This window comes from Artemia sp. Qi Xiang Cuo, chromosome 21 (genome assembly GCF_049724085.1).
Source record: "Artemia sp. Qi Xiang Cuo chromosome 21, ASM4972408v1, whole genome shotgun sequence".
Classification (NCBI taxonomy): Eukaryota; Metazoa; Arthropoda; class Branchiopoda; order Anostraca; family Artemiidae; genus Artemia; species Artemia sp. Qi Xiang Cuo.
The window spans coordinates 37261940-37289703 of record NC_142814.1 but is presented as its reverse complement, the minus strand read 5'-3'; the positions used below and the strand labels follow the sequence as shown (position 1 = coordinate 37289703).

The 27764-nt window shown below is 35.9% G+C and overlaps 1 protein-coding gene across 3 annotated transcripts in view; it reads left to right on the top strand.

Moving 5' to 3' along the window:
• LOC148939503 (protein Wnt-5b-like) overlaps positions 1-27764 on the top strand; it is a 199038-nt gene that overhangs the window by 127220 nt on the left and 44054 nt on the right. The gene's annotated exons all lie outside the window — the stretch shown is intronic.

The window sequence follows — 27764 nt, the reverse complement described above, 5'->3', positions numbered from 1 at the left end:
GTGTGTGTGTTTATTTTTTTTCGTTTTTGTTTAATTTTAGTCGTTTGTGTGTTTTTTTTCTTGTTTGTGTGTTTGTAATTTTTTGTGTTTGTGTGTAATTTTTTGTGAGTGTGTTTAAGTTTTTTTGTGTGTGTAAGTTTTTGTGTGCATGTAAGTTTTTGTGTGCATGTAAGTTTTTGCGTGTGGGTGTAAGTTTTTGTGTGTGTGTGTGTTAGTTTTTGTGTGTCTAAGCTATTGTGTGTGGATAAAAGTTTTTTGTGTGTTTGTGTAAGTTTGTGTGTGTGTGTGTGTGTGTTTGTGTAAGTTTTTGTGTGTGTAAGTTTTTTGTGTGTGTGTATGTAAGTTTGTGTGTGTGTGTGTGTGCGTGTAAGTTTTTGTGTGTAAGTTTTGGCGTGTGTGTGTAAGTTTTCGTGTGTGTGTGTGTAAGTTTTGTGTGTGTGTGTGTGTGTGAGTTTGTGTGTGTGTGTGTGTGAGTTTTTTGTTTTCATGTGTCATTTTTTGTGTGTGTGTGTGTGTGTAAGTTTTTTTGTGTGTGTAAGTTTTGGCGTGTGTGTGCGAGTTTTCGTGTGTGTGTGTGTGTAAGTTTTGTGTGTGTGTGTGTGTAATCTTTTCTGTGAATGTAAGTTTTTGTCTGCATGTAAGTTTTCGTGTGCATGTGTTAGTTTTTGTGTGTGTGTGTGTGTAAGTTTTTGTGTGTGTGTGTGTAAGTTTTGGCGTGTGTGTGTAAGTTTTCGTATGTGTGTGTAAGTTTTCGTGTGTGTGTGTAAGTTTTTGTGTGTGTGTGTAAGTTTTTGTGTGTGTGTAAGTTTTTGTGTGCATGTATGGTGACCTGGGGAGGACCTTTGGGGCCCAGGGAGGTCGTTTGGGGATCCGGGGGCCCTTGAGGATTGAGTGGTCTTTTGGGAGCCCGGGGGACCTTTGGGGACCGGGGGAGGGCCTTTGGGAGCCCAGTGGACCTTTGGGGACCGGGGGAGGACCTTTGGTGGTCCGGGGGACCCTTGGGGGCCGGTTGGCCCTTTGGGAGCCTGGGGGACCTTTGAGGACCAGGGGAGGGCCTTTGGGGGTCTGAGGAGGGCGTTTGGGGGATAACATTTCGAAATTTTTACTTTTTAGTTTACTTTTTTTTGCGGCGCATCCCTGCGGCGCATCCCGCGGCGCTGTCCTGCGGTGCCTCCCTGCGGCGCATCCCCTGCGGCGCTTTCCTGACCCGCGGCGCATCCCTGCGGCACATCCTGCGGCGCTTTCCTGGCCCACGGCGCATCCCGGCGGCGCTTCTCTGGTCCGGGGGACCTTTGGAGGCCGGGGGAGGGCCTTTGGGGGCACTGGGAGGGCCTTTGGGGCACCGGGAGGGCCTTTGGGGGTCCGGGAGGACAGTTGTGGGCCTGGGGGACATTTGGGGACCGGTGGAGGGTCTTTGGGACCCCGTTGGTCCTTTGGAAGCTCGATGGGCCTTTGGGGGGCCCGGGGATGGCCTTTGGGGGTCTGGGTGGGCCTTTGGGGGCGCCGGTGGCCCTTTGGGATCTTGGGGGCCTTTGAGGACCGGGGGCTTCCTTCGGGGTTGGGGTAGGAGGATTGGAACCCTTTGGGGTTGGGTTAGAGGACCTCACAACACTGTTCAAATGAAACTTGTGTATTATAACGACCACAGTTTCGCCCTCAAATCGTCTTCTAAAACTTATCCTAAAATCATCTTTTAAAATGTCTCTATTTGTTTCGCCGAAATAATTCCATAACCTGTCTAAAACAGTTTCGCCCAAATAATCCCTAAACGTAATTCAGCTTGTTCCTTTTGTTTTTTGGCATCTCTGCGCTAATGTATTTCAAATTAATAAGAAACCTGATTCACGCGCTAAAATAATTCATCGCTAAGATGTTTCTTGGAGAATTGTTTCCATGGCCTTTGGCTATTAATATCCGTTGGAGTTCGACCAAAAGAGTTGTTTCCGAGGCAAAGACATTAATGACTTGGATCTATTCCTGGAGAATCGTTTCTATGCGAAAACTTTTAAAGTCTGACAGATGATGTCATTGGTTGATTGATCTGTCAAGAAAGGGGAAATTAATTTGTTGTTTCTAAGGGGAATTATTGATTCACGATAGGTGAATTGAGGTCGACAGCACAGGTGTTTGACATTCGCTGAGAGCGTGCACTTACAACAACAACAACATCGACCTTGGAAATTTAGGTCATTGACCCCATTAACCACGTGTTCTCCCTAATGACTCTATGCCCATATATGGTGTGGGGTCACGACTGGTACCCCCATCTCTACTCTTGAATTAAATAATCTAACGATTATACTTAATTTGCTGAAATAAAACAGAGGGCGTAATTGTTAAATAAAAATAAATAAAAAAATAGTTAAGAAAGAATATTGTAAAATCAATATTAAGGCAACGAAATCTATTGACAGAAAACAGAAGCGTTGAATTCTAGTGGACTCTTCCTCAATAAATAGCTACGACCTGACTTCAGAGTTACCTTGTTTCAAGTCTCTGCAACTATTCAAAGATTGGTGAATAATTGTTTATACTATAAGAATCACTGTTTTTGATGAGTCGATTGAACATTTATTATCGCCAAAAGTGAAAATGAATTTTGAGTTAAAATTAAATTTTGAAAAATTTTCTTTTTAAGAAATAATTTCAATAGCCTTAATAAACAATTATTATTCCTTATTTAACGTTTTTCAATCTATTATATTACAAAAATCAGGTTTTAAAATAAATTTTAGCACTTGTGGTATGCATATTCTCGAAAAATAAACGCCGAAATCAAGATCTCGTCTGAGTTAACATTTTATGAAAGTTATGATGAAACAAACAATCGTAATACTTTTAAAGCAAGGCCGTATCTCGGGGGGGGGGGGAGAGAAAGTCTGAATTTCAAAATTTGAAATAAATAGTATAGTGGTTTATATTCGTTCTGTAATTTTTGAAATTTTATTTTTATTAAAACATAGTAGAGGGTGCAGATAATAAATCAAAATAACTAGTGAAGTATTAGTCAATTAATAAAATAGAAATAAAAAAATGAAAAGGTCATTAAACGTACTAAATCAAAGTAATTAATAATAATTAAATAACTTAAATAATAAATTGAAAAATAATTAAAAAAAACGAATTCTTAATTAATTAATAAGAAAATATTTGGTTAATAAATGAAAATTTTTGTTAAAAATCGGCCTGAAAATTTTAATGTAAGACAGAGGGGGGGGGGCTAATTAACACTTTGCCCCAGGTACCAGAGAGGCGAGGGCCGCCACTGGGTCTTGAGAAGGTATGGTGTTCTCTCCCCTACTCATGTTAGTTTCTGCTTGTTTCAAGTTCGACTCGGTTATTTATTGTAATTTCTGTTCCTTTTGGGTCTTACTCATTTATTGATGGTGATTTGTGGTAGTTTTACGCTTGGTAGACTCTTTGATTTTATATCTGCTCAGTTTTTGTTTAACGGAGTTCTTTACTTTTCTTAAACCCATACTCTTCTGAAGATGGTAAAGAGACCGTCCCTGCAGAACCAATATCCAGCAGGGAGTGGGGATGTCCAATTTTCACTTAGCATCTTAATTGGACTCTGGTGCAAGTTGAATTCATCCATGTTTGATTATCCTCAATTAAACAATATAAAAGCTTTCACATTAATATCAATTTTCTATATCAAAAGTATTAATATCAGAGGCAACGCTATAGCGTTGCCTATAGCAAAGGCCATACGGTTCCAATATTTAATTATTTATTTATTATTTTTCTTTCCCCAGAGGCACTTCATCTGGAAGGGGTCGTCATAAAAACTTGAAAAGGGATTCATTCAATTGGAAATCGAAAGCTTTAGTGCCCTTTTTAATAGTCGAAAATGATTGGAGTGCAACTAGCCCCCCCCCCCCCCACGGCCATCATATCCCCAAACACATCCAATCAAAATTTTGAGATAGCCATTTTGTTCAGAGTAGTTGATTTCCAGATAGAAAATATATTTTTGAGGAGCACACTCCCCCACAACCCTCAGGGCAAGGGTAATGCGTTGTCGTAGAAACTTCAAAAAAGACTAATTCGACTGGAAATTCAAAGGGCTAGTGCCCTTTTTAATAGTCGAAAGTGATTGGAGGGCAACTAGCCCCCCCCCCCCACGCCCATCATTTTTCCAAACACATCCAATCAAAATTTTGAGATAGCCATTTTGTTCAGTGTGGGTGATTTTCAGATAGAAAATAAGCTTTTGAGAAGGACACTCCCCCACAACCCTCAGGGCAAGGGTTTTAAGTTATGCCCTGGGGGCATATAAGGTTTTTATAGAAGGTGTTGTCGTAGAAACTTCAAAAAAGGCTCATTCAATTTCAAAGGGATAGTGCCCTTTTTAATAGTCGAAAGTGATTGGAGGGAAATTATATGCCGCCAAAATTTTGAGATAGCCATTTTGTTCAGCGTAGTTGATTTCCAGATAGAAAATATGTTTTTGAGGAGGACAATCCCCCACAACCCTCCGGGTAAGGGTTTTAAGTTATGCCCTGGGGGCATATAAGGTTTTTGTAGAAGGTGTTGTCGTAGAAACTTCAAAAAAGGCTCATTCTATTTGTAATTCAATGAGCTAGTCCCCTTTTTAATATTCGAAAGTGTTTGGAGGGTCACTAGCCCCCCCCCCCTCCACGCCCATCATTCCCCCAAACACATCCAATCAAAATTTTCAGATAGCCATTTCATTAAATGTAGTTTTAAGCTCTGAAAATTAGGTCTTTGAGGATGACAACTGCCCCACAGCCCTCAAGGCGAGGGCTGTAAGTTATACCCTGGGGCATATTAGGTTGTGTAGAGACAGCGTAGACGTAGAAAATACAGAAAGGACTCATTTGATTGGAAATTTAAATGACTAATGCCCTTTTTTAATAGTAGAAAGTGATTCTATCGCACCGGACACACCTTCAACGCCCACGATTTCCCCAAACACATCCTATAAAAATTCTGATATTGCCATTTTGTTCAACGTAGTTGATATTTCTGGAGATTATATGTTTGAGCAGGACACTCCCCCACAGTCTTCTAGGGCAAGGGTTATAAGTTATGCCCTGGGGGCATATATGGTTCTAATGAAAGAAATGCTCGTATAAACTTCAGAGGGGGATAACTTGGTTAAAACTTGACATTTTTAGTTGACTTTTTAAGTGTTAAAAGATATTGGAGGGTAAGCAGCTCCCCCCCCCCCCCAAACCCTTTTTTACTAAATGTATTCAATAAAAATTTTGAAATAGTTATTTTGTTAAAAATGATTAAAATATCATATAATAAAATCTCCGATGTAAACAGAACCCCCCAGGGCCCGAGGGCAGTCGTTGTAAGTTATGCACTGGGGACATTTATGGTTCTTATGGAAGAGATGCTCGTATTAACTTCAAAGAGGATAATTTGATTGGAAATTGAAAGTTCTAGTTCACTTTTAAAGAGTGAAAAGAGATTGGAGGGCACCCAGCCCCCCTCCACCCACCTACGTCCTTTTTTCCTTAAACCCATCCGATAAAACCATTGAGATAGCTTTTTTTTAAATAGTTCAAAGACCATATAAAGAAAACTGAGGGGTTAACACAACCCCCCAGGGCCCGAGGGCAGGTGTTATAAGTTATGCTTTGGGGGAATATATGGTTCTTATTGAAGGGATGCTATAAAAAATTCAGAGATGGCTCATTTGATTTGAATTTGAAATTTCTAGCTCTGGTTTTTATAATAAAAAGAGATAGGAGAGCAAACAGCCCCCCCTCCACGCCCCTTGTTCCAACAATGCATCCCATAAGTATTTTGAGATAGCACTTAAGTTAAAGATAGTTTAAAAGTCAGATTACAAAAACTCAGGTGTCGTCACAACCCCCAAGGGCCCGGGGGCAGGCGCTGTAAGTTATGCCCTGGGGCATATATTGTTCGTATGAAAGTGATGCTCGTATAAGCTTCAGAGAGGGCTCATTTTATTGGATATTGAAAGTTTGAGCTCACTTTTTAATTGTCAAAAGAGATCCGAGGGCAGCTAGCCCTCCCCCCACGCCTTCTTTTTCAAAACACATCTGATGAAAATTTTGATATAGACATCTCGTTAAAAATAGACCAAATGTCGGACAAGAACAAATCCTGTGTTAATAGAGCCTCCCAGGACACAGGGGAAGGCATTCTAAGTTATACCCTAAGGGCATGTGTGTTTCCTATGACAGAGGTACTCGTATAAAGTTCATCAAGGTCTCATTTGATTGGAAATTGAAAGTTCTTGTTCACTTTTTAAGAGTCAAGAGAGTTAAACTATCCCCCCCACGCTCTTTTTTTCCCAAACCTTAAAAATTTTGAGATAGCCAGTGTTTTGGAAATTGTTCAAAAATTAGATAACAAAAACGCCCCCCCCCCAGAGCCCGGGGGATAGGCGTTGTAAGTGTTGTCCTGGGGGTGTATATGGTTCTTATGAAAGGGATGCTCGTATAAACTTCATAGGGGGTTCATTTGATTGGAAATTGAAAGTTCTAGTTCAATTTTTAAGAGACAAAAGATATGCGAGGGCAACTCGCCCCCCCCCCCACACACTCTTTTTTCCCCAAGACCATCCGATATTATTTTTATAATAGCCATTTCATTAAAAATAGTTCAAAGATCAGATAAGAAAAATTCCTGTGTCGACGGAACCTGCCAGGACCCGGATGCAGACATTATGAGTAACACTCTAGGGGCATATATAGTTCTTATGGAAGGGATACTCGGATAAACTTTAGATAGGGCTCATTTGATTGGAAATTGAAAGTTCTAGTTCACTTTTCAAGAGTCAAAAGAGATCAGAGGGCAACTAGCCCCCCCCCCTCTTCCACGCCCTAAATGCATCAGATAAAAATTTTGAGATAGACATTTTATTAAAAATAGTTCAAAGTTTTTATAACCAAAAATTCCGGTGTCGATACAGCCCCCCTGGGTTCAGGGGTAGGCGTTGTAAATTATGCCCTGGGGACATATATGGTTGTTATGGAAGGGATGCTCGTATAAACTTCCTAGAGGGCTCATTTGATTGGAAATTGAAAGTTGCAATTCAATTTTTAAGAGTCAAAAGTGATTGGAGGACAGCTAGCCTCCCCCACCCTCCATTTATTTTTTCCCCAGAGGCACTTCATATAGAAGGGGTCGTCGTATAAACTTCAAAGGGGAATCATTCGATTGGAAATCGAGAGTTCTAGTGCCCTTTTTAAGAGTCAAAAGTGATAAGAGGTCAACTGCCCCCCCCCCAATTTGAGGTAGCCATTTTGTTGAAAATAGTTCAAAAACCATATAAGAAAAAATCCTGTTTTAACACAGCCCCCCCCCCCCAGGGTCGGGACTGGCGTTTTAAGTTTCCATCTTAGAATAACAATTGTTTGTCTGGACCATATGCTCGTATAATATTCAGACAGGTTTCATCTGAATGGAAATAAAACGTTGTAGTCCATTTTCTAAGAGTAAAAAAAGATCGAAAAGCAACCAACCCCTCTCGCTTTCCATGCCTTTGGGTGTATTAGATGGACAAACCCATCTGATAAAAATTTCAGGTGATCATTTTAAAACTTCAGGGTCAACACAACCCCCTCAGGGCCCAGGGACAGACGTTGTAAGTTATACTCTGGGGACATATATGGTTCCTATAGAAAGAATGCTCATATAAACTTCAGAGAGGGCTCATGTGATTGAAAATAGAAAGTTCTAGTTCACTTTTAAAGAGTAAAAACAGACCGAAGCTTAATCTAGTCCCCCCATGCTCCTTTTCCCCAAACCCATCCAATAAAAATTTTGAGATAGCAATTTTGTGAAAAATAGTTCAAACATCAGATCAAAAAAAGGCCGAGGTTGACACAAACCCATTTTTTCCCTTTGATATTGTTATTATAATATCAGATCTGATACACATTTGATGAACTTTTGATTTTTTTTAAAAGTCTTATTTTGAAATAAGGTGTTTTTAAAAACTTGAAATTTTTGCAATCAAAATGAACAAAAATGAATTAAAAAAAATTCTGAAAAATAGGTTTTTCAAATAAAAGTAAAGGCCATTCTAAACTTAAGCTCAGCAGAAACAAATACCTTTTAAAATTCAAACTCAAAACGACCAGAAATTACTATTAAAGAATAAATGAAACCCAAAACGGACAGAAATTAAATAGACGATCATAGCAAAAACATACAACAAGTAATAATATAAATGAATAAATAAATTTTAAAGCGAGTAATGCTTAGATTGAATATGAAAATCAAGTTTAAAACGAAAATAATATTTCCCTATTGAAGTATAAATGAAACTTAAAACGAACATAAATTAAACAAGCAATCAATGCAAATAAACATACAGTAGATATTAATTTAAATTAATAAATAAATCTTAAAACGAGTGAAACTTAAATTGAATATACAAATCAAGCTTGAAACGAACAAAAATCACCACAAACAAGAGTTTGGGTATGACCTCCTTCTCTCACTGTAAAAGTATAAAATCTACTGCGTCATTGGCGCTTTACTGAAAACCAATTTTGTGACAAATATTTTCTTTTGTACTTAATATTGAAAATAAACATTAAAATTATAGTACCATTTGGAACTGATGAGCTTTCAACAATTAATATCATTATACATCAAATATTCAATCTGGTGTTGTTTATACTTTCCAAGATTGTTCAAGACGCATATAGCTTTCAGTAAAGCGCCAATGACGCAGTAGGTTTTAGACTTTTACAGTGAGAGAAGGAGGTCATACCCAAACTCTTATTTGTGGTGATTTTTTTTCGTTTCAAGCTTGATTCGCATATTCAATTTAAGTTTTACTCGTTTTAAGATTTATTTATTAATTTACATTAATATCTACTGTATGGTTTTTTGCATTGATTGTTTATTTAATTTCTGTTCGTTTTAAGTTTCATTTATGCTTTAATAAGAAAATGTTTTTTGTCGTTTTAAACTTAATATTCATATTTATTATAAGCATTACTGACTTTAAGATTTATTTATTCATTTATATTATTACTTGTTGTATGTTTTTGCTATGATTGTTTATTTAATTTATGTTCGTTTTGGGTTTGATTTATTCTTTAATAGTGTTTTCGGGTCGTTTTTAGTTTAAATTTTAAAAGATATTTGTATCTGCTAAGCTTAAGTTTAAAATGGCCTTTACTTTTCTTTGAAAAACTTATTTTTCGGAAAGCTTTTTTTAATTAATATTACGCAGAAGACGAAAGTTAAGAGTTGGACTCAGATCCGATTGGAATGAGACAAAAGTATTGAAAATTTCCTTTAGGCATTTAGTCGCTAGTAGCAATGGTTGAATCCACTGACACCAATTCTCGAGAATTTGGGGGGGGGGGTAAAATACTATTTTCAAAAATTAAGGGGGGGGGGATTTTGTTGTTTTGTTAAATCGTTCCCAATGACAATACAAAAAAACATTTTTCGACGAAGATGCCAACAAAATTTATTTCTAATAATTTGATGAGAGGTGAAATTTAGGCTAGGTGAATTTCAAAATAGGTGAAGAAATAATTTCAATTTTGATCCCAGCAGAAATAATATTTGTAAAAAAAAACTTTTCCTGTAAAGCCACACCGTTTTGTTTTACTCCGTTGGAGTTCAGGGTAGTTGAATATCAGGATTTTTGTTCGGGGTGGGGGTGGTTTACCAAAAAAAATTGATTTGGGTAGTTTTACCCAAAAAATTTCGTTAAGGGGTAGGGGGCTTGAGTTTTTTTACTTGAATTTGCTGATCATTTAAAGCATCGGAGAAACATTTATTAGTTTTTTAAGAGAAATAGTAATTTTATCTGCATTTTATAACCAAGATACGATTTGGAGGTTGTTTTTTTTTGGGGGGGGGGAGCTCTAATACAGTAACCCTTCTTCCCCTGGACACGCTCCTGATTGACTATTTCTATATGTGAGAGCAGGGGCTCCCAAGACCTGAAAAATTATTTTTGACAACCAAATTCTCCAACTCTCCATAAGGCTTCAGGTGAACACGAAGGGGGTAATTAATCCACTGTTTTAAGGAGCATTGTCGGACTGATGGTTCACTATGGGCACTGAGGAGTTATAATCATCCTATGCAAAATGTGGCTTTATTTGTGAATACTTGAAATCCATGAAAGAACTATTATTAAAGTTTAAATAAGCTGGAGGTCAAAATTAAAATTTATATTATGCTCAGCATTAATTTTTCTCCCATAGCTGAAATTAATTCAAATATTTTTAGGTTCAAAATTGTGCTGCTCTTGAACAATCCACCCGGAAATTTTGTCCGATTCGTAAAAGAATAAAAAAAATTCCTATGAAACAAATTTTTAATGCGTTTTGTAAATTTGTTGTAACCCCGCCACCTTACGAAAAAAAATACACCCTCCCCACCGAACAAAAATCTTGGTAATGAACTTGCCATAAGGCAATCGCGCTTGTGATCTCCCCAGCAGATCATTGGATCCATTGCGTAAAACAAACATTGAAGCCTAGAAGATCCAAAATTTCATCCCTAGGAGAATCAACAGTTTGTATTCTCGGGGTCATTTACAAGCGATAACAGCCCCCTCCCTTTTGAAGGGGGATTGTATTGTATTTGTAACAAAAGATAGGCCGACAGAAACTTCATCACTTTGATGTCTCAATTACGGTTCAGAAAAGCAGTCAGTTTCGTTTATTGATAGAATTTGTAGATACTACGATTAGAGACCCTTGGAAATTACGTAGCAGAGGGGAACTAGAGGGGTCGATTTTCAGGCTATTAGTATCTATTTAAGTCATAGTTCCTTAGGACATTAGCATGGGAACATGGAGAAATTTTCATTTATTTGGAGAATTTGTCTTCTTATTCGGAGGATTTTCTCCTTGTTTGGAAGCTTCATTTATTTTGCAGTTGAAAATTCAATGAAGATATTTATAATATTACAAATAAATAATGAAAGTATTTAAAATATATGGGTTCCAGGATTATGCAGCAAAGAGCCTTACTGAAAACACAAGATTATCATGGTTGCAGCGGTAGCTGCAACCTAGTAAAGAGCAAACCACAGCCCAATGTAACCAAAAGTTAAAAACCGTGTTTAGAAAAAGATCCCCTGTGAAAAAAAAATTGCAATCTGACATTGATTCAGAAATGGTGAGTATTATTTCGGTTTGTCTTAAAAGTAAAAGTTTATTGCGAAAAGAAATTTAGATACTCCTGTGTTAAACGTACTCTTTTATATACTGCTAGTTTGGTTAATGCTAATGAATTCATCCTAATAAAATAGGATGAATATATAATAGTTTAGAAAAAAATTTGGGCTATACATTTGCACATTAGGGGAGGGGGGCAAAGCATACCATATATTAAATACGTAACCTAACCTAACATAACAAGAGACAGGTACCCGGTTATAATTCTTACGTAAGAGTTACGTAAAGGTTACGTATTTAATATATGGTATGCGCTGCCCCCAGTCCATTTACCGACTAGGCCTGGAAAAAAAAGAAACAAAAAACCGTTTTAACATTTTTAACTTTTAGTTACTATGGGCTGTGGTTCGCTCTTTACTAGGTTGCAGCTAATTGCTTTAACCATAACAAAGAGATCATTGCAAATTCTCCCAAAAAACTAGCTCATATTGAAATCTGTGAAATCTAATAGATGGGGGGGGGCAACTAATAGATAGTAGAATTTGTAAAAACCTACTAAATATAAGCAATAGCTAATAATTGAACCATTAAACATCTATCTACGATGGTGTAGTAGCCTGCTAATGTTTCAGGAGATTTCTGGTGAACAGAAGATTTATGAAACCCACTACGGGGGTGGGGAGGCGGAGGGTGCGGGAAGGGTTCTTATAAACCTCCAGTTAAGGGTTCTGGAACATAATTATCCTAATAGTACCTGTTTTGTACTTCAGAGCTTTTCCACTTATGAAGTGGCACCAAAAATGCTATTTTTAGTGCTATATCGCACTTACTGATGGTAGAATTGACAAAAAGCCCGTTGATATGAGCAATAGCTTTCAAATGAGCCATTAAACATAACTCTTATAAGTTCTGCTAGCCCAATAGCCTCAGCTTTTACGCTTGAGACACGGCACAGAAAATGCCATTTTTAGTGCTATTCGGTAATTGTTGATGATGGAATTTATAGAAAGAACGTAAGATATAAGTAACATCTTTCATATGAACTATAAAAAAATATGTCTACGATGTTCTGGTAGCCTGCTAGCGCCACCACTTGAGAAATGGCGCAAACTGCGATTTTAGTGCCACGTGGCACTTGCAGATGACGGAGTTTTAGAAAAAGCACGTGAATAAGCTATTAAGCATCTCTCTATGATGTTCTGGTCATAATTCCAGGCCAGGCCTAGAAATGCTTAAGAGCTAATTCAAAAGCTATTTCTCATACGTGCGTGGTTTATATAAATTCCGCCATCCGCAAGTGCCGTATGACACGAAAAAGGGAACTTTTTATGCCATTTCTCAAGGGGTGGGGCTAGCGAGCAACCAGAACATCGTAGATAAATTTTTGATAGCTCATATAAAAAATATTGCTCATATTTACGTTATTACTACAAGTCCAACCGTCTGCAAGTTTAAAATGGCACTAAAAATGGAACTTTCTGTGCCATGTCTCAAGTGTAAAAGCTAGGGCTAGTGGGCTACCAGAACTTCTCAGTGATGTTTAATGGCTCATTTGAAAACTTTTGCTCATATATACGTGCTTTTATCAATTCTACAATTCGTAAGTGAGATTTAGTGAGCACTGAAAACGACCATTTTGGTGCCACTTCTTAAGTGGAAAATTTTGAAAGTATAAAACGGCGTAATTGTATAATTATGATCCAAACCCTTAACTGGAGGTTTGCAAGAACACCTCCTGCATGTTCCTCTTCCGGGCCCCCTTAATAAACTACTCAATTAAAGTCCTACAAACACCAATATATTAAATTATATTATTAGAGGCGTGGATCTGTTAGTACAGCACTGGACTTCAAATTAGATTATCATGCGTTCAATTCCTCTTTGGATTTTTTTTCAATCATGGTTTTCCCCTTCTTATGATTAGGTATTAAAACTTAAAACGAACAGAAATTATTCCGTATACATAAAAAAGATCATGGCAGTGTTGTTTCTACATTCAATTTGAGTAAAAAACGAGCAAAGATTAATCTAAGAAACAAAGTTTTTCCAAGGGAAGTTAAGAGCGAAGTTGAAACTTAAAACGGACAAAAATTATTGCTTCACAGCCTGTCTAATATATATCAATAAAACTAGTACAAATAAACCAACTAATTATGTTTCTCCTTGTTTCTAGGATTATAGAAAACTAGCGCTTTACTGAAAACACAAAATAATATAAGAGTTTTGGTGCAGTAAAAGGAAACCAATTGAGGACACTTTCTACAGAATAAAAATGGTATCAATCCCTATTAAGATAAAGGAACAATTCATTTTAGGATTTTGCTTTATTTTTTTTCTCCTTTAATTTGGTATTACTTCTGCACGATGGCTCAGTTCAATGCCTGGTTGTCGTTTTGGTTTTAAAAAAGACATGTGATGATAAGTTTGTAGACAAGTTCGAAGTAAAGCAATCTTGATAGCATTAGGATTAGGACTATAGACTAGCTTTAGAATTTGAATCATAGCCTGAAATTCACTGTTGTATAGAGAGAGATAATAGCATTTTCAGAGTTTATATTATGTCTTATTTTATCTTCATTACAAGTAATACTAAAGAATATTTCTTACAATTGAAGATTGTTTATTAATCACTATCGGTATTATAGCTGGCGTGACCAAAATGCTACCTGAAAAATCAATCCAATATTTCTGTCTGCTGTTCAGTGACTGCGGTTATTAAAAAATTTTTTAATTTTACGCTTATGTTTTTAAGATAATTTTAATTGTATATGGAAAGTTACTGATGTCACAACTGGTATAAGACTATGAAAAGCTTTATAGATTAGTTTATTGTTGTCAGGCTACATACTCACGTTTGACTCCCAAATCAATATTCCTGTTTTTAATACTTGATTTTTGTGTTTTCAGTAAAGCGCTAGTTTTCTATAATCCTAGAAAGACAGGGAAACATAATTCGCTCGTTTATTTGTCCTAGTCTTATTGATATATATTAGATAGGCTGTGAAGCAATAATTTTTGTCCGTTTTAAGTTTCAACTTCGCTCTTTACTTCCCTTGGAAAAACTTTCATTTTTTTAGATTACTCGCATAAGAAACAAGAGCACTTTATTTATGCACCGTAAAAAGTATATAAAGCGCTTTCTACACTATAAGAAATCCTTTGTTATTTTGGGTTTTTAGTGAATCTGTAGATTTGTATAGTCCTACAAATTCTCAGTGGTAGCCCTGTTTTTTTAAGTTTTATTTCTTGCTTTAATTGGCTGGTTTCTGCTTTAAATTCTCTTAGATGAAAAGATTACAGTATAAACTTTAAACAGCCTACCCCTCTATTTTGTTTGAAATTGCTAAAGGGGGTAAATAACTTCCTACCATTCTAATTTTGTATGGTACATGAGTGATCCGATTCGCTTCAAGCAACTAATAAACCAAAACCAATTCTGCAGTTCGAATAATCTCTCGATAATAAATAATGATGCATCTATTATGTTCTATCACATCTGAATTTCTAATCTTAGGGCCTGCTGAAGCGTGACAAATGCGGTGACGATTTTATTAAGTTCGCACAAATGTATCAGAAATATTTACTTTTTGTCAAACTTGAAAGCTCAATGTATAGGAAAATGTGAATATTGCAAAAGGTCTTACAGAAATTTTTATTCGAATTTTGGAAAATATAATAGCATCTGCTATTGACTGCAAGGGGTTGTTCACTCTTCATCACCTTTTTTATATAGCGGAGCTTCATGTGTTCTGCTATGCAATGGCCGTATCCGAAATTTTTTCAGGAAGGGGGGTAGTTTTTTTGGGGGATGGGATGCTTACAAAAAACTTTAAAAAAAGAATCAAAATGTGTCTTATGTATTTTTATTACGTTTCTGCGAGTCAATTTTTTTTGGTGGGGGAGGGGGTTAAAACTTCCTAGCTCCTCCTTTGAATACGGGCCATTTGCTATGCCTAGTGCATTTACAAAACGCCAACCCTCTTTGTGCCATGGATGGCACACTTGGGAAAACTTCTTTCATGTGTGGTCTTTGGTTCCTGGCGTTCGGGGTTTTTGAAAGGGGGTGACTCCTCAGTCAATGGTACCGAAGATGTAGATTACTTGTATTAGAAGATAATTCTTGGACCAAAAAAAGAGAATTTATAATGCAAAGCAAAAATAAACATCACGAAACAATAAGAGAGAAATATAAATAAAAAAGATCTTCCCTTAGACGCAGCAAAGAACATGCTGTTTAATTAGGGCCTGCACTTACGCCTGCAACAACAAAATTTTTTGTCACTTTCTAGCCCCAAGCCCCCTGAGCTTGAGCCTCATACAGGAAAAAGTGTACTCAATGCATTGATGTGCAAAATTGATCAATTTCAGTCCAAAATTATATTTGTCATTCTTAAAACCAGTTCAAAAGATCTATGGCTACTTTTACGATTTTTTTAAATCCCGTAATCAACTTCGTTTACTGTGTTCTCGGGCAAGATCTTAGCGTGTAAAAAATAGTTGGTATTTACGTGTTATAGCGACCACACTTTGTTTTTATCTGTGATGAAACCGGTGTTCTTTGTCCACTCAGAGATAATCAGCTTAGCCTGAGAAAGATAAAGTACTATGCAGGTATATTTCAATTAAATATTTAATACATAGAGGTGTTAGGTATTTAATATAATGCGGTCTGGATGGTCTTCTTTCTATAGTTCTTTTTTGCAGTTTCTATAATTTTGTTACTAAAGTATTATATTTTCATCATATTTTGGTATATTTCATTAGGATTAACCTAACTTCACTTGTTGAGTTTACTTGCTATAACACGTAAGTACCAAATTGTCTTTCTCTCGCAAGTATAAATCTACAACCTTTCTGCTTTTGTAAACAAATGTCATCATTTCTATCAAGCTTTGCAGGGGTGAATCTCCAGCATTTCTATTTTGGGGGGGGGGCAAGAGGGGTCCTTATCTGGATAGTCAAAGAGCATGAGATGTATAATATTTTTTTCTTCAAATTATTGGTGGGCGGGTGCAACTGCCCCCTTGCCACACCCAAACGATGCTCCTGGTGCTTTGTGAACAAATAGCCTGGTTGAAACAATGGAAAACGTGGAAAATGTTGGCCTAAAAGAAAAATAGTAAAACAGAGCCTGTTTGAGCAACTGATTAATTATCAGTTAGCAACCTAGGATCTGATTAATTATCACCTAACAAATAATTAATTATTTGTATTAATACTTGAAAAATCTGATAGTTGGCTTCTTTGTAGTTTTCTGTGCCCGTGACAAAATCTTATTTAGCCCCCCCCCCTTTTTTTTCCAGAAATTTCCGGCCAAATTTTAACAGAATTTTCATTTATTCACAAAATATTTAATTTATTTAAATCTGACTTTTCTTACTTTATATGGGAAAAAATATGGAAAAAATAAAATTTTTGAATTCAATTTGCTTATACTTACTGCCTACTGCGCCGTGTACTTAAAATAAAGTTTCTAAAATTACAAAACGATTATAAATGTTATATTATTTATTTGAAATTTTGCGTCCCTAAAATTTATATGCCCGAGGTAAGAGCCCTTCTGTCCCCCCTTAAACCATCTCTGATTACTCCCCCCCCAATTGGGCAGTTACTTTCATTAAACCACAAATGGCAAACAGATGCATGATGGGATTGACTAGAAAAATGACACAATTACGTTTACAACGACCCCGTTCAGGTATTTTAATGTAAACGAGTAGCCGTCACGAGGCATTGACTTTTGACAAAACGGATGAATACATAAAGAATACACAAAAACGCCCGTTTTAGTAAGCAGAAATTTGATTATTTTTACTTTTAAAATTGTTAGAAGTTTAATTTCTCAGGTAGGTCGATTCTCGAGAAAAAATTTGTCGATTCTTATCTCTTTAATTCTGAAACAGGTACTTCGATTAATAAAAAATATTACAAAAGGAAAACCACCTTAGTATTTAAAAGTATTTAAAAGTATTTAAAATTTAATCATTTTGTTCCTATATTTAAAAAGACCCAAAAAAGTTTTCCCCCTTCAATCTCCAGTTGAATTAAGCTGAGTCTCGTACGATTGAAGGAGTTTCGCAATTTAATCACACGTTTACAAGACTTTATGCCTCCGACTCAGACCTCTGAACCTCCAAGCCTGCATATGATCCATGGGGTATCAAGTTTGAACCCCCTTCCCTGACATTTTCGTCGGACTCACACAAAAGGAACAAAATTACATGTAAAAAATTGTTAGTTGTGTTTATATTTTTTCGTACCCCCTACTCTGACAAAAGATCCTGAATAGGAACCTCCATACATGAAGTGTTCACGACCCGTTCAAGTATACAAAACAAACCCTTTTGCCAACCTGAACTTTAAGCAAATCGCATTTTTATTATGCAGCTAATCAACGGATCGTTTTGATGTGTCATTGCCATTTACATTTTATGCAAGTCGGCAAAGAACCTTTAACTTATTGAATGGAATGCTCAGACCCTTTTTTGCTGTTGAATAACTGGATTTCTAAATCCACAGGGAGTATTTCATACTTAAATGAAGTGCAATGTGATTAAGTTTTTACTTTAAACACATCTTACTAAAATAAACGACTGTTAAAGGGTCTCTAGCTTTTTCTGGCTTATTTTCTATAATAACCTCTTAGTTTAATAACCTCAGAGGTTGTAATTAACCTCCGCACAATTCGAGACACAATTAGTCTTCATAGTCTAATCACCACTGCCCTTGGAAAAAGAATAGAAATTATATCATAGTTTTTGTTCTAGTTCCAAGCAGGAATGTCAGTTGAAGAGGTTCCTTGTCCCCCCCCCACCCTCAATTAAAAAAAAATTTCTTGGGTACGTCCATTAAAAATGCCTGATTTTTGTATTTTCTTGAAAGAATAGGAAGAAAAAAAATGATCCATTTCACATGATAAGATTTTTGGCCAACCGAATTTTCTGAGTAGAAACCAAGATATCAGTGATATACTGATGTAACAATTTTCACAATGAGATTTTAAAATCTTTCAGTTAGGACACCGACTTAGCAATGCCTTTATGTTGCCTAATGACGTGATCCTGCTGTCTCCAGGGGGCAGTTCATTTTTAGTTGAAGGGTAATGTGGCTATGTGGCTGTGTCTGCTGCAAAAATATTTCAGAAAAACTTAGTTAGGGGGTCCGCACTTCCATACGGTGGGGTTAATTCATGGAAATCTAGGGCGAGAGGGGGACAAACCATTATTTCGCAGTATCTACGAGTGGGTAAATGCGAAGGATCAATGTAAAAAATAAAATGTACGTTTGAATGGAGTTATTAGTTAGTTTAGCTGAGGTTTTGCCGATTCGGAAGCTGCGACTCAAATTGGCTGCACGACAAGCCATACCTTGGGGAGAGGGGTAAAAAAAAGTCAAACTCGTAAAAAAATAACAAAATGCTTATAAAGAAATTTTTTTTTTGTTTTGGAAAATTTTTGTAGCCCCCCCCCCCCTCCGAGCAAACATGCTGGATACAGCTTTGCCGTAGGGTGTACCTCTTGGGTGTTACAGGAGACCGAAAAAAATTGGAAGAATCTTTTGAGTTTTCAATTTCTATTAATTATGACTCATAAACTGTGTTTTTCAAAAAAAAAGACCAAGCCCTTAGCACTGCACCAATTCGGCGAATTACACTAATTACGCCAACTTCGCGCTGTTATTACACTGACAATATGTCGAAACGCCAAACGCTAGAGGGCGTTGATGATATGTGTCGACACTAGCGCCAGTTTCCACTCTTATAAGTTGCCCACATTCTTTGAGCTAGCCGAGGCTATCCTTCTACATCCTGAGCGCCGGCAGGGGGGGGCATGACCCCCCTGAAAATTTAGAAATACAAAGTAATTATAAGGAAACCAAAGGAAAGAGAAAGAGAGCAGAATAGAGAAAGGCATGGGAAAAATGTGTGTTGCCCCATTGTTGGCTGCCTGCCAATAGATTTTGACCCTCAATAAATATAAGTTCGAATTTGTGACAGAGTGACCCCTGACCAGTTTTCCACGAACATTGTTTCTATATGATTTGGCTGGAGCAAAAAAAAATCATATTCTTCATAGTAATGAATGGTAAGTAAATAACGATCCTTGTCAATAACGATAGTATAAGAGCCTAACTATTGATAACATTCAATCAAAGACTCAGCTTTTTATGGTGTTCCTAAATATGTATTTGTTTATTAGTAATTAGTGCAGTGATTAGAACACAAGAAAGTTCGTGTAATTGTAGAAAACATAATGAAAACAACTTAATAAGGGGTATTTCGGTAAGAATATGCCGTCAACTTTTGCTTGCATCGCAAGAGTACCCATGAGCTGATATATGAAGCCACCATAATCAGAAATGTTTCCCCTAAACGGAATGCTGGGAATTTGTGTATTTTCCCTTTAAACGGATACATCTTTTGTATTTTATTATCATTTTTCTCCAGGAGTGATTGTATTTATCTAGTTATCACTTTGAAAAAAGATTTATTTTTTTACACTTATGAAGTATAAAGGTGTCACATATACTGGCTTTTGGTATTCAAAATTAGATTAAAAATATTGAAGTAAAAACTTTTATTTGATTTTCTTAATCTTAGTTTTAATGTTTTACTTTTATAATGCGTTCTTTTTATAAACACTGAGTCTGAAGGCATTAAATATTTTAGTGTCTGATAACCAAGTTCAAAACTGTCGATATTGTTAAAAAATATCCGTCCGGTTCGGGGCATTGCTCAACAGAACTGAATGCTGGCAGTTTATATCTTAGTTTTTGTAAGTAGGCTATTGTTTTGAGTATTTTTTGTAATTACTTAATTTATTCATTTTTATATACTTTTGCAGTTCATTTTAAAAATAATATACTTTTAATATTGTATCGACTATGACTCGATAGAAACAGCTGAGAGTATTTTTTTTCCTTGTGCTAGTGCGTAATTAAATATTTTCCCCATGTATACTCTTTTAGCAGAAAAGAACAGCGTAAACAAAAAAAAGGTCTCTATTAAGAAAATCCCTCTCTATTCATGTTCTATTCATTGGCATATTTTTTCCATTGCATTTAGAAAAATAATTGTCTCTAAAGTTCATTAAATAACGAAAAAGTTTTTTTTTCACCTAAAAGTAAGGAGCAAACATTAAAACTTAAGACGAACAGAAATTATTACGTATATGAGGGGTGTCGCCCCCTCCTAAACACCTCGCTTTTCACGCTACAGTTCTTCGACACTTTAAAAAAAAGTGCCGAACGACCCTTGTATTTCAGGAGTCGTTTTTATAAAATTGGGACAAAATTTTAACTTTAACGTAAAGAGCGAGGTGTTGAGGAGGGGGAAACCCCCTTAATATACGTAATAATTTCTGTTCGTTTTAAGTTTTAATGTTGCTCCTTACTTTCAGTTGAAAACACTTGTTTTTTTTTTAATTCTGATCGTTTTTTAAATAGCGCCAGAATACCTGGCTCCACCTCCACGGAAAAATCTCCCTCCCCATAGAAATATCCTCTGGACAATTCAATCCTGGGGAAAATTTATCCTGGACAATTATCCTTAACATCTCCGCGCGTAAAATTGAATCAGTAAAGAAAAAGTGAATTCTGGCAAATTCACCCGGAGTAAAATTTCCCCTGAAAAGTTCACCCCCTGGAAACTACCCTCTCCATGGAAAATTCTCACAGCAGAAAATTTGTCCTCTCCTCCTCATCCTAAAAATTCATGCATACTTCCCAATAACAAATGAAACAGTGGGCAAATTTTATAACTTAAAAATGTTTTTCCTAAGGGCTGTAGGGGGTCATTTTATCTTCAAAGGCAGATTAATGGGCCTTTCAACTATGATGAACAAAAAGCTATCTTAAAATTTTGATCGGACGATTTTGGGAAAAAAGTGGCGTAGGAGGGGGCCTAGTTGCCTTCCAATGTTTTTGGTCCCTTAAAAGGGCAATAGAACTTTTCATTTCCGTTAGAATGAGTCCTCTCATTCAACTCATTATAATCAAGTTTTTTCATCCGGTGATGCGGCAGTTGAATCACGGCTTGACTCTCTATTATCGGAAGAAATTTCAAAGCCCCACCCAAATAGTAAAATATCTGTTTCTGTTGATGATGTAACGGTAGCAATTAAAGCTCTAAAATGTAAGCATTCTTTTGATCATGATGGTATACATTCAAACCATATAAAATGGGCATCCCCCAAAGCAGTCCTTCTCCTCGCTACTCTTTTTACTACTATTCTTTCTTCTGGAGTTCTTCCAACTAGCTTTTCTCGTGCCACCACTTCTCCCCTTTCAAAAAAATAAAGGAATACGAATCGATGTTCTGATTACAGGCTGATTACTGTTTCGTGCCAGATTAGCAAAGATTTTGAGTTAGTTCTATTCAAGTATTTGGAGTCTTGTAACCAAGGCCCGAATCAAACTGGGTTCCGTAAGGATCTAAGCATGGATATTGCTCATACCCTCCTTTCAAGAATAATATCCTTTTGTAAGCAATGGGATAGAGTTTATACACTTGCGTTAGATTTTGCGGCGGCGTATGATTCAATTATCCATTCTTGGGCTATGACTGCGCTTCTGAAGAATAATGTCCCACTACCAGTAGTTTTGGTTTTAAAAAGTGGTATGGCTCCTCTCGTATTCGTATTAAGTGGAAGAATCAGTTTAGTTATTATAATGTTAAGTTATGTAGGGGGCTGAGACAATGAAGCATTATTTCTCCTTTGATTTTCAATATTACTGTTTCGGGGCTATTTGATCAAATTCGGTTGACTTTTATTTATGGTAAAGGTTATGTTCTGTCGTGGATTGATTACGCAGATGATTTACTACTTTTGAGTCGATCGCTTCAGTCACTTCAACAAAATGTAGATTTTTTAGCAAAGGTTTTTAGTGAGCATGGACTTTGTTTTCGCCCTGAAAAGAGTCAGTTTTTAATTCTTGGTCCTAAGGCTAATGATCTCGTTAATTCAGAAATTTCTGTCCGTATTTATGATAGTATTTAAAACCTTTGGAATCTTTTTTATATCTTGGTGTACCTTATGGACCAACTTTAGCTCTATGCCGTGCTTCTGTTTCTAAAGCAGTTAAAAGTAGAATAGTGTCTAGTTTTGGGGTAGTAATTTGTCTTCGCGATCTTCTTTCTCGGAAATCACTGGCTCGGGTATATAATACAGTCGCTTTGCCTCAGATTTTAGTTTTTTCATCGCTTCTACCGTTTTTTAGAATTAGTAATATTGCGCATGTAAAAACCACATTTTTTAATTTTGCTAAGTTCCTTTGCCGCTTTTCTAAATTTGAATCAAATACTTTTTTAATGAATGCATATAAAATAAAAAACCCTGTTGATGTTTTGGAGAAAAAGCAAAAGAATTTTTTATCCAAATTAAATGTTTTTTCTCATAATTTATATAGAGCTGCGAACGAAGCTTAATTTATTTTATTTCATTTAATTTTTGAAGTGTTAATTTATTATCTATTGAATGAAGTGTTAATTTGTGTGGTAATTCTGATTGAAGGCCTTTGCGTATTTGTTGTTATATAGTTTAAAATAATTTTATGGCCTGTTGATTAGCGGTTATTATTTTTGCTTATTTCTTTTTTACTCTTCGTATTCGGAGGAAATAAAAAGTTTGAATTGAATTGAATTGAATTAACCCGCATCCGTGATTTTTCTTCTGGCAAAAATTACAAAATTCCACGTTTTTGCAAATATGAGATTGAAACCTCTATAATAGGGTTCTTTGATACGCTGGATCTGACGATGTAATTTTCCTTAATATTCTATGACTTCAAGGGGTCTTTCATCCCCCCCCCCTTTTTTTTGAAAACCGGACAAATTTTCTCAGGCTCGTAGCTTTTGATGGGTAAGAATAAACTCAATAAAACTTATATATTTGGAATCAGCATAATAAGCCAATTCCTTTGATATATCTATTGATGTCAAAATTCCGTTTTTAGAGTTTTGTTTACTACTGACCGGGTCGCTCCTTACTTACGGGTTGCCATCGTCAGTAAGATTTTGCTAGATCTAGTAAAAAAAAATCTAGTAAATTTAGAGGATCTAGTAAATTTCGCGAAATCTTTGTAAAAAGTCTAGTTATAGTAAACAAAACTTTTTTTATTTTCTGTGAATTCAGGGAAAAAATTAGGGTCCATTCATTACAAAATCTGATTTCGATTACGTTAAATATTATGGCTACTATAGGTTTCCGGAATTTTCAATCATACTATGAAAACGAAAGAAAAGACAGAGAAAAGAGTAAAAGAGAAAAAAAGAAGAAAAAAGGAAAAAATATTGCTAAAATCCTATTGACTTCCTATAGTAAAAATCGATGCTTGATGGTGCGCTAAAAAAAATTGAATATTTAGTAAAAACAGATGCGATTTAGTAAATTTTTCCTTTCAGATTTAGTAAATTATTCCAGGCCAGGATGGCAACGCTGCCTTACTTACAGTTCGGTACCACGAACTGTTTGATTACCTATCAAAATTCCAAACAGAGATAATTGAAATATTGATAATTTTTTCTGCATTACTAAAAGTATTGTATTCCTAAAACTTTACAGTTTCATGAAATGTAATTAAACAAATAGAAAACGTTTTTCAACTAAAGTAAGGAGCAAGTTTAAAACTAAAAAAAAAAAAAATACTCTCTATATAAGGGGGTCTCTCCCCTTCTCAACACCTTGTTCATTAAACAAAAGTTTTTTAATGCTTTGAAAAGTCTTTTTTTTTTTAATTGCGAATTTTCTGAAAAAAAATGGAAAAAATCCAAACTGGACAGTAAAGAGTAAGGAGCTGAGGAAGAGACATCCCCCTTCATACAAAGAATAATATGTTCAAATAGGTTTCAAATCTGTTCCTAGCTTTCAGTTGAAAGGCTCGTTTTTTTATTTAATTTCTGATTGTTCTCCAAATCATATCCAGGCCTAATCACGGTATAATTTGAGGTACCGATCCCTTAAACCCCTGGTTAACTGCTTTTAAAATGTGTAAATAAATAATTGTACGTTGATTAGTACCGTCCTACGTTTGAATTTGCAATTTTAATTTTGGATAAAATTTGAATATACTTAAAAATTGGTGAGAAATAGTAATTTTGGTGGAAAGTCCTTGTTAATACTACTAAAGAATTTCGGTTGGATGAAAAGGAGTATTATTGTTTAATTACAGAAATTCTGTAAGACTTTTGTTCTTCTACATAACTGAAGCCATCACAACCTCTACAGTAGGATTTTCTTATCGATAAATACATTACATACAATTTTTTAAATACATTCAAGTGCTTCATATAAAAAGAATTATTACCATTTAAAATTGCTGAAAACTTCGTTCCTAGCAGTATTTGCCACCCCAAAGAAATTTCATGGTGGTGGTAATGATAACCTGCCTTACCTTTTTCACCTCTGTGCTGGTAGATATAGGAATGTAACATATTAGCTGTATAGAGAAACATTTTAATTCATTTCTACTCCCCCTTACCTCTTTCAACATTTATCTGAAGCCTCATAAAGAGTAATTAGTTTGTTCATTAAAATGTACTTCTGTAGGAATCTACCCTACCCCCACCAAAAACAATGACTCATCCCTCCCCCTCATTTTAGCTGATACACAATTACAGATCACAAAACGTAGCATAATTTCATTACAAATAAAACGAATCAACTTGGTTTGAAATCCAGTACTGCCACCGTGTGGCATTACTTCTTTTGCAACTGGGAAGCCTAGAATATAGTTATTGATACTTTTAAATCAATTAGCTTCTCAAGATTCAAAGACTGCCCTCCCCCTGAAAAATTTTCTGCCGGCACCCTTGTTCTACATAGTACGATGTGTATCCCTGTATCCCTTGAACCACATCCTTAAATCGAAATTATTGAGAATATGTTATGACAATATGTCAACTGAAAGTATCCCTCTAACTGAAAGTAAGGAACGACGTTAAAACTTAAAACGAACAGAAATTATTCCGTATATGAAAGGGGCTGTCCCCTCATCAACCCTCGCTCTTTACGCTAAACTTCGACTCTGTCTCACAACTTTGTTTTTTAAAACAATAAAAAACTTTAGCGTAAAGAGCGAGGCATTGAGGAGGGGACAGCCCCTTTCATATACGGAATAATTTCTGTTCGTTTTAAATTATAATGCTTTCTGAACGTTTTTGAATTAATGCAGCTTTGATTTTGACTTACCGTTAATGAATAATTAAAATGAAATTTGCATAATAATTTTACTTTGTTTTGGCTAAATGGCTTTAGTAGAATGGCCCCTATTGACCCCATTGCTCACCCCTGCTGCCATCTACAATTTAGTTTAATGCTGACGGGACATAATTTATTCAAGGATTATCGATCGAGTCTAATGGGGGTCAAGGTCGATTTATTTGCTGTTGTTTGGCCAGGTGTAATGACATTGGGGTGATTTACATAATCGATGGGGGAATTATTGGTTCACGAAGGGTGGAATTAAGAAACAAACATGGCTTCATTGTTGTTTGGCTAGCCTAACCTGAGAAATTGATTTACATAATCGCTACGGGAAATTATTGATTCACGAAGGGGAGAATTAAGAAACAAACATGGCTTCATTGTTGTTTGGCTAGCCTAACCTGAGAAATTGATTTACATAATCGGCGGGGAAATTATTGATTCACGAAGGAGGAATTAAGAAACATTATTGTTTCTTTAATCTTTAGGCCTGAGGGATTTATTTATTATTGTTGTTTTGGACAAGTGCATGCTAGGGATGAATGTCAAGGTGTCCAGGAATAGGAAACCGGAAGTACATGCATCCTTCTCAGCCAATGAGCGAGTCGAATACATCTTCCTTCTCAGCCAATCAGAGAGCTGGTTACGTATGGTTTTCCCCCCGTTACATAACAATTCACCCTTGAAAGAACGTATCTCGTGACAGTACACCTAATATGGTCATAGAGTCCCTAGGGAGAAAGATTGCGTAATCGCTCAATGACCTCTTTTTCCAAGATCGATTTATTTGTTGTTTCTATGTGTAATAACTCCGGGACGAAGGTTGCACATGCGCATTGAATTCTAACGGGAACAATGTTATTGATCTAGGACTCAAGGGGGAAGTGAATTTCCGAGAACTTGATTGCGTAATCGATCGAGAATTTTATTGATCCGGTAACGGGAAACAGTTAGATCACATGTTTCCTTCTCAGCCAATCAGCGAGTCGGTTACATATCCCTTCTCAGCCAATCAGAGGGCTGGTTACATATTAGCGTCGGAGGGAATATAAGGAAAGGATTTTTGCTATAGTTTTATTAGTCTGTGAATAGAATTCAAAGGAGTGAGAAGAAGAAGAACAGTTTGACTTTACTCATTTGGATATATATTTGTGATGGCGATGAGTGGAATGTTTACCCTCTTAGAAGTTGATAGTGGAGTTGATGATAATAATACAAGAGCACCAAACATTGCAGTGGAAATCACGAAAGGATCGCGGCTTTGTCTGGAATGGGATGCAGTATTTGCAAGATATATGATATCCTTGAGCAAATTTAAAATGGTGGATCAATTATGTTTCGCCGCAAAAGTTGATATAGCACATGTGAATAGACTTCAATGTCCTTTAAGTGCATTAGTGAAACATATCGAAGACAATAAACTCTATCGCTAATTGTATATGCATAGTATTATTGATGTTGTAGTTGTAATTATTCAATAAAATTGTTTCGAAATCGAAAATGTTCCCTTTCTTTTCTGGTTAGGGTTAACGAATCAGAGCCAGTCTAGAGTGAATCTAAATGATTTAACAGCACTAGTGGTTCACTTCAGATGCCTATACACCGAAGAAGAAGAAATCTAAAGTGAAGATTTAAAGACGTTATTGTATATATATGAATTATATTAATAAACAAATTAACAAAAAAAAAACAATATTCAGTTATTTATTATAATGTGATATTTACCACTGTTTTTATATATTCTATATCAGGAGGTTCAATTATTTGAACATCCTCCTCCATAGGTATGATATCTATGAGCGAGGGTGTCTCCTCAGATTGAGACACCTCCGCATATAAATCGGTTCGCACTCTAAGTATAGGGTTCGCTAGTCGATCTGAAGACCCATGTCGCAATAGATCCACTGTTCTACATGTACATAGGAGGAGCTCTTCCTCCTCCTCCGATGTAATGACGATATCATCATTCTCATTACAAGCAGCTAGAAGCTCTTCCTCTTCCTCCAATGTAAGCCCCCACACATGCCACTCATCCTAAAAAAGATTGAGAACGCTACGGTGCAAATATAAATAAAAATTTAAACAATGTTGTGGGAGAATGGTTCTTGGAAATTTTCGGTTTGATTTTGAAATAAGAAATTTTTAAAAACATGAAATTTTTTGCAATTATAAACGAACAAAAATTAATTAAAAAACTTTCCGAAAAATATGTTTTCAAAGAAAAGTAAAGGTCATTTTAAACTTAAGCTCAGCAGATACAAATACCTTTTAAAATTTAAACTCGAAACGACCAGAAATTACTATTAGAGAATAAATGAAACCAAAACGAACAGAAATTAAATAAGCAATCATAGCAAAAAACAAACAACAAATAATAATATAAATGAATAAATAGATCTCAAAGCGAGTAATGATTAGATTTAATATGAATATCAAGCTTAAAATGAAAAAA